Source organism: Python bivittatus, unplaced genomic scaffold, assembly GCF_059951505.1.
Source record: "Python bivittatus isolate LINGU-HERP-01145 unplaced genomic scaffold, Pbiv_v1 ctg000220_np1212, whole genome shotgun sequence".
NCBI lineage: Eukaryota > Metazoa > Chordata > Lepidosauria > Squamata > Pythonidae > Python > Python bivittatus.
In genome coordinates this window covers 1,203,193-1,209,931 of record NW_028277048.1, presented here as the reverse complement: position 1 = coordinate 1,209,931, position 6,739 = coordinate 1,203,193, and positions in this window count along the sequence as shown.

The window sequence follows — 6,739 nt, the reverse complement described above, 5'->3', positions numbered from 1 at the left end:
AAAAATTCATCATGCAGTAATTACATTGTAATTACGTTGCTTGCATGATTCATAAAAATGTCCAAACAGGAGGATGGCAACATCCTGAGTATACTATATATTGGTTACCTTACTGAGTATAGACAAAATGTTCTATGCCATTTAGTCATCAGTACATCTATTTGTACAGTATTTGCTGTAGAAAGGCCCACAGTGTTAGGTAATAGCAGGTAACTGACCCCAGCGAAGGGTCAAAAAGGGTTGGGTCTGGTTAGTACTTAAATGTGAGTCACCAGGAAAACTCAAGGCTATAGAATGGACTGGGAAATTTTTTTAAAAATCCTAAAAGATGGCAGTAGTAAACTACTTCCATACTGTTACCAAGAAAACAACATGGACGTGTCTGTAAACACCAGGCTTTCTTTAGAGAATGGGTATGAGAGAATCCTACACCAGAGATCTCACAGATTGCACAGAGGAGAAAGGCAGAGCTGGCCAACATTAAATAAATAAAAATTCACACATTCACATTCTAAAATAAATGAGGAAAAATAAAATATGTAAAAGCTGCCATTCCATCTCTTTAAAATGCTCACCTTAAAAAGATGAGAGTTTTAGCTTATTGTTGAAAAAATATCCACGCGAATGCCATTAGGGAGGGCATTTCCTAAGTAGAGCCCTTGACTAAGTTGTCTTCCTTGTAATCGCACACCCAATTTAATCGGATGGGGCATTGGAAGGAATCCACCTCATAGATGGGCAGCCTAAGGTTAGCTATCCAAAGTTGCCTGTGAGACACACCCACACTGATGAATAATCTACCCTTTGTGCATCTGATTCCCCTCTCTTACTCTGTATGTTTTTCTCCTCTACAGTTCCTCTAACACTGATGAACTTCAATTATTTACCCTTGTTTTGCAAAATAGTTATTAAAAGATATTTTACAACCTGTGTACTACCTAAGGATTGTCTCCTGATATAATATAATAGGAACTGATAAGTTTATTTATATTAGCTTAATTTTTGGTAGATACTCTTGCTGACATGTTACCTACCACTCTGAAGAAACGTCTGTCACAGACTGCACTGTAGCAGCTCCCACCCACAATCACCTGACTTTGCTGTAATCACAGTTCAGCCTGCTAACTGGATACAGACCCTGCCAGAGAGCAAGACAAAGCATTTATCCACTGTGAGCTATTTTCATCACTTGATGGAGACAAAGTCAATTGGCTTTACCTCATCATGGACTCTAGTGTTGGGGTATGTTGTAGGGAGGTAGCCTTGGCAAGAGCTTGTCCTGTTCACATGGATTCTTTTCACTTTGTAGATTTTGAGGACAAAGACAGGTAATGTGGAAATATGAAAGCTACCCCCACTTTGCTCAAACATTACCCCTCCTGACTGATGAAATTGACGATAGCATTAGCCCCACAGTTAAAAGAGGCGATTGATGCCTCCTGGAATGTAGGATGTGTTCCTACCTGCTTAAAGGCGGAAGTTACAAAATTTTTATTGGAAAAGTCTTCCCTTGACCTGGAAGATCTTTAAAATTATAAGCCAGTATCAGATAATCAATTATTGTGATGCTTCAGAAGGTACTGGCCTCCCAGATTTTGACACATTTGATAAAACTGATTATCTAGACCAGTGTTTCTCAACCTTAAGCATTTTAAGATGTGTGGACTTCAACTCCCAGAATTCCCCAGCCAGTTCTGAGAGTTGAAGTCCACATATCTTAAAATGGCCAAGATTGAGAAACACAGACCTTAGACCCATATCAGTTGGGATTTCATCAAGGAAATGGTACCGAGACTGCACTGACTACCTTGGTGGATGACCTATACTGGAATCTAAAAGGGAATTCCCATATTTTGGACCAGGTTCATTATTTGAGGAGTAAGTCAAGTGATCTACTGAAGATTAACATTCCGGAATGATTAATATATACAATAATACGAGACCAAAAGCTCTTCCACATTACTACATTAAAATGCAATCCACCAGTTCTTGAGCTGGCAGAAAACAAGGTCAGCATACAGTTTGACCCCCCAGGTGGTCAAGCCCAGGTCTGCCTGGCAAGTGGTGCTATCCTTACAGATTTAATGTGGGACAGTTTGGTGTGGTGGTTAAGGCATCAGGCTAGAAACTGGGAGGCCAGGGGTTCTAGTCCGAAAAGCCATCTGGCTGACCTGGGTCAGTTCCTCTCTCTCAGCCCTGGGAAGAAGCAGGCAAGGGCAAACCACTTCTGAAAAACCTTGCAAAGAAAATGGCAGGGATTTGTCCAGGCAGTCACCAGGAGTCAACACTGACTTGAAGGACACACACACAACATTAAGAAAACCAGTTAGTAGATCCCCTGGTTTCATTTCTGAACATTAACAGCCAGGAGGAAAACATCCTTCAATCACCATGGCCTGGTGCTAAGGTTGGGGAGGAGGCATGTTTTGGCAACTGGCTGGACCCAGGGATTAGCCATCTATAAAAACCTAAGAGACCAGATGCACAGTATGGCTCCTAATTTGAGGGGTGCTGCTTTTCTGGCGAGCCATCTCCTTCCACCCAATAATCCATAGGGAGCAGAGCTATCGGGTCCCATCAGCTGCCTTGAAAAGCAGGTGAAGGGCTTGTAGGGAAGCACAGTAAGGTGGGATAGAGGTCTTTCAGACTTTCAGAAGACTGCTAACCCTGACTTTAAAAATAACTCTGAAACAGCGAACAGCAGGGTGGGGCTGTTGCCCAATACAATGGGAGAACTCTTTGTCACATCACCTTGCAACCAACCTCCCCACGGCTTTGTTAATTCAGGGAAGAGAAAGGCACTCAGGGAAAAGAGCAGAAAGGGCATTCCAGCCAAGCAGAAGGCATAAAGTGCCCAATAGACTTGCAGGGACATGAATGCAGACTTCTTTGGATGGGCAAGAACATTCTACAGGACATAAATCAAGCACTGTAATGCTCCACCTCATAGTCACAAAACTATGACTAATTTTATGACTAAAGTCAGTAGGCTGAGCCCTCCATTCCTGTGATGTCAGCTGCAGAGGACAACTGCCTCTGTAGAAGCCAGTTTTCTGGTCTCTCCTGTAGCCCAAGCCAAAATGGCCACAGAAAACCATGTCCAGGATAGAAGGCCAGGAGATCTGCTTGTAGTAGCCCAAAGTGGCCAATAGGAACTGGGCAGATCCCACCCCTGACCACTTCATCAACCGCATTACAGATGAACATCCACAGCAAAAATTGTATCAGGAGAAAACAGAAGACACTCTTTTAAACCCAGAAGAGCTAAAAGCAACTTTAAGCTGCCTCACATGTAGACTGGGGGTGAGATGAACGCAATGTCGTAAGAACATGTATTTTAAAAATTATTCATGGGGCATCTCTGTGCCATTGTTAGCAGGACATGAGGATAAGCCCTAACTCAACTGTTTGTGGATTAAAACTCCCCACCCCACCTATAGAGAAGAATACATTAGTGGAGCATAAATGTTATAAAATGGCTGAATAGTAGTTAGACAAGGCGTTCAATAAAAGAATGAACTGCCCCTCTTACAGAAATAATTGCAGTGCTAATCCTTCTGTAGTAGTTTACCACAGCAAGAGGGACAATTGTTTTCTGCATAGCGACAATCATGAGTCTGAATGTAATTATCAAGATCCTTAACCAGTAATTTGAAATGGAAACTTTGTTGATGCATGGCAACCTTCTGGTTAACTGTAATGTCTTGAGAGAATGAGGTCCTAACAGAAGACAAACGTTCATTGAATTGCACATCAGCAATGTCCTTTCACCATTGAAAGTTGGTTTCTATTTAAGACACAACTATGATGTGAGCATAGATCAGAACAGTTATCTTAATTTCAAGCTCTCCAGAGATCTGTGCCAGGGGCACATTCTCTCTCAAAGGTTTCTGTCAGGCTTTTCCTGGCAATCTGGATGGAAACAGATAAAGAGGCACTCAAGAATTCAACAACTTTTGGGACTTCTGGGGAAGAATTGGGAAACTGGAGATGGCTGTGCTAAAAGTGGAGCTGATGACCACGGCAGAATGAAGAGCCAGCAAGTAGGCCGGCTCTTCGTAATTCTTCTCTGGACCAGGAAAGGACTTGAGATTACCCACAAGTGCTTCATACAATTGCTCCTTGTGAGGAGACTGCAAGACAGTGGTCTCCAGTGGATTTATACCTCTGGGAGACAAGGGAAAGCCATTTTTGCTCAAACCATGATAGATGCCTTTTCAAAGGACACTGGGTTTGCATACTTCCTTTTCTAATCACTTTCAGAAATTGCTTGTTAACTGGTTTTCCTAATTTGCTGTTAGGAACCTTTGGATCTACAAGTTTTACAGCACTGGGTAAGCCTCCTTCAATCCTTAGCGAAAGAAGTTTAAATACAAGTTTAAGGATTAAAAAATATATATTTTGGAATAAACAGCAAAAAGGTGATTAGAACTTTGATTTTGGAAAGGTACAAATGGACTAAAGGTCCAGATAAATTTGAAATAAGATTTTGGAATTCATTATAAGAATCCTTCTTGTGGGAAAATGATTTTGTTTTGAATTCTTAAAAAAAAAATGATACGATGGAACTTCGAAAGTTGAACACTAGAGGGAACCAGAAGGATCTAAAGATTACAATTAAAGGCGAAGAACACTTAAATTTGATTTACTAATACAGAATGGAGCAAAATACCTTAATGTTGGATGTATTGAAAGATATTTTTGAACAATGGACCCAGAAGTTAATTTTAAGAGTATCTGCCTATATAGATAGACTGTGTTTAAAACATGTTATGGAAGAGGAACAAGTTTCACTGGACAAGACTGAGACTGATCTGAAAGTGGATTTAAAAATGACAGGCTATAAGAATGATATGGAAAGAGATGCTACATTGGATATACAAATGAAACTGGCTGTCAGAATCTGCAGCAATCAAAATATATATCAACTAGAGGACTGTTTTATTAGCATAGTAATTGCCGCTTGTATATAGGGAATGTTTTGTTTAGCTTGCCTTGATTCTGCCATTCTCATTGGTGATGGGGGGGCAGTGAAAGAAGACAGAGCCAGAGGAAGACTGAAGGCCAGGAAGAAGGCGTGTTATCGGGGCTGCAATGCACAAGGTCACACACCTCTATGAGAACTAAAAGTGGCGCCTAAATTGAAGGGGGGCAGGGGGGGGTAAAAGTAGAGGGAAAATTACGCGGGCTTTAGTTTTAGCAATGTTTTGCTTAGAGCTGCATGTATCCTCCAATAAATGAAATCTTTTTTGAATCTACTTTGGAGTTCAAGAGATTTGTCTGTATTGGAGTTTGAACATTGTAGACCTGACATTTTGCTAAAACTCCGCTGAACTGGACAGAGGAATGCCAAGAGGCTGAGTGCCTCAAAACCCTGTTCACAGCTGAACCCATCCTGAAGCACCCAGACCCCACAAACCCTTTGTAATTCAGGCAGATGCATCAGATGTAGCCATTGGAGCTGTGTTGTTACAGAAGAGCGAGAGGGAGCATAGTGAAACAGAAAGAATATGGGTAATGTGGGAAAAGGAGGCGTTCGGAGTGAAATGGACTTCTGGGAGATGCCTGAGGAACCCCCGCCGGAGTTGCCGGACCAGCCCAGGTGGTCGAGAATCATGGGAGGGGTGAGGGGTTGCACAGCACCCCGAGAGGAGAGTCAAAGGGAGAAAGTAGTGTCAGCAATCATTCCAACCAACCAGGAAGCATTGGCTGCTGTAACCAGATCACAAAGCAAGAAACCCGAACTTCCGGCCCAGGGGTTGTTAAAAGAAATTAACTCTTTCCTAACCAAGGATGAATGGTTCTTACAGAATAAACCCATTAGAAGAGCATTACAGCTGCATAAACACCCCTGGGGCCCCCGACAATCCGAACGGTAAAATGTGGTACTGGAAGTGTCCCAGTGGGCAATGGAAAGCCGTCTTCCATTCATCTCCCTCTTTAATCCACACCCAGAAGTAAGCGCTCCTTAAGTCTAGTTTGGTAAAAATTTCCCCCTTCACTAGGTGAGCCAGCAAGTCCTTCATTAAAGGAAGTGGATACTTGTTTTCTTTGCATATGGCGTTCAGCCCCTGATAATCGGCGCCGCTAGGGGGGATTCGGCGGGCTCTATGAATCCTCTGCTCAAGTTTTTATCAATGAACTCTCAGAGCATCGCCATTTCCTTTTGAGTCATTGATTATATTTTTGGGGTTGGATATTTCGCTCTCGGCTCTAGTTCAATTGCACAGTCAGTTGGGCAGAGGATTCTTGAGCAGAGGATTCATAGAGCCCGCCACATCTCCCCTAGCGGCGCCATTATTGTTCAGGGAAAAGAAAGACGGGTTGCTGCGCTTGTGCACTGATTATCAGGGGCTGAACGCCATATGCAAAGAAAACAAGTACCCGTTTCCTTTAATGAAGGACTTGCTGGCTCACCTAGCGAAGGGGAAAATTTTTTACCAAACTAGACTTATGGGATGCTTAGTTCTGGGTGCGGATTAAAGAGGGAGATGAATGGAAGATGGCGTTCCGTTGCCCGCTGGGGCACTTCCAGTACTGCATTTTACCTTAACCTTAATGGACTTTTGTTGATCAGTACTGAACAACGTATTTCTTTGTAGGTAAGAGATAAGGGAAGAAGAGATTTGTTGTACTTTAAGGGAAGGTGATAAGTTACTAAAATTGTTTATACTTGTGATAAAGGGGGAAGTAATTTTATATACTTTTTTCTTTACTATGTTATTTCTTTTCTATTTTT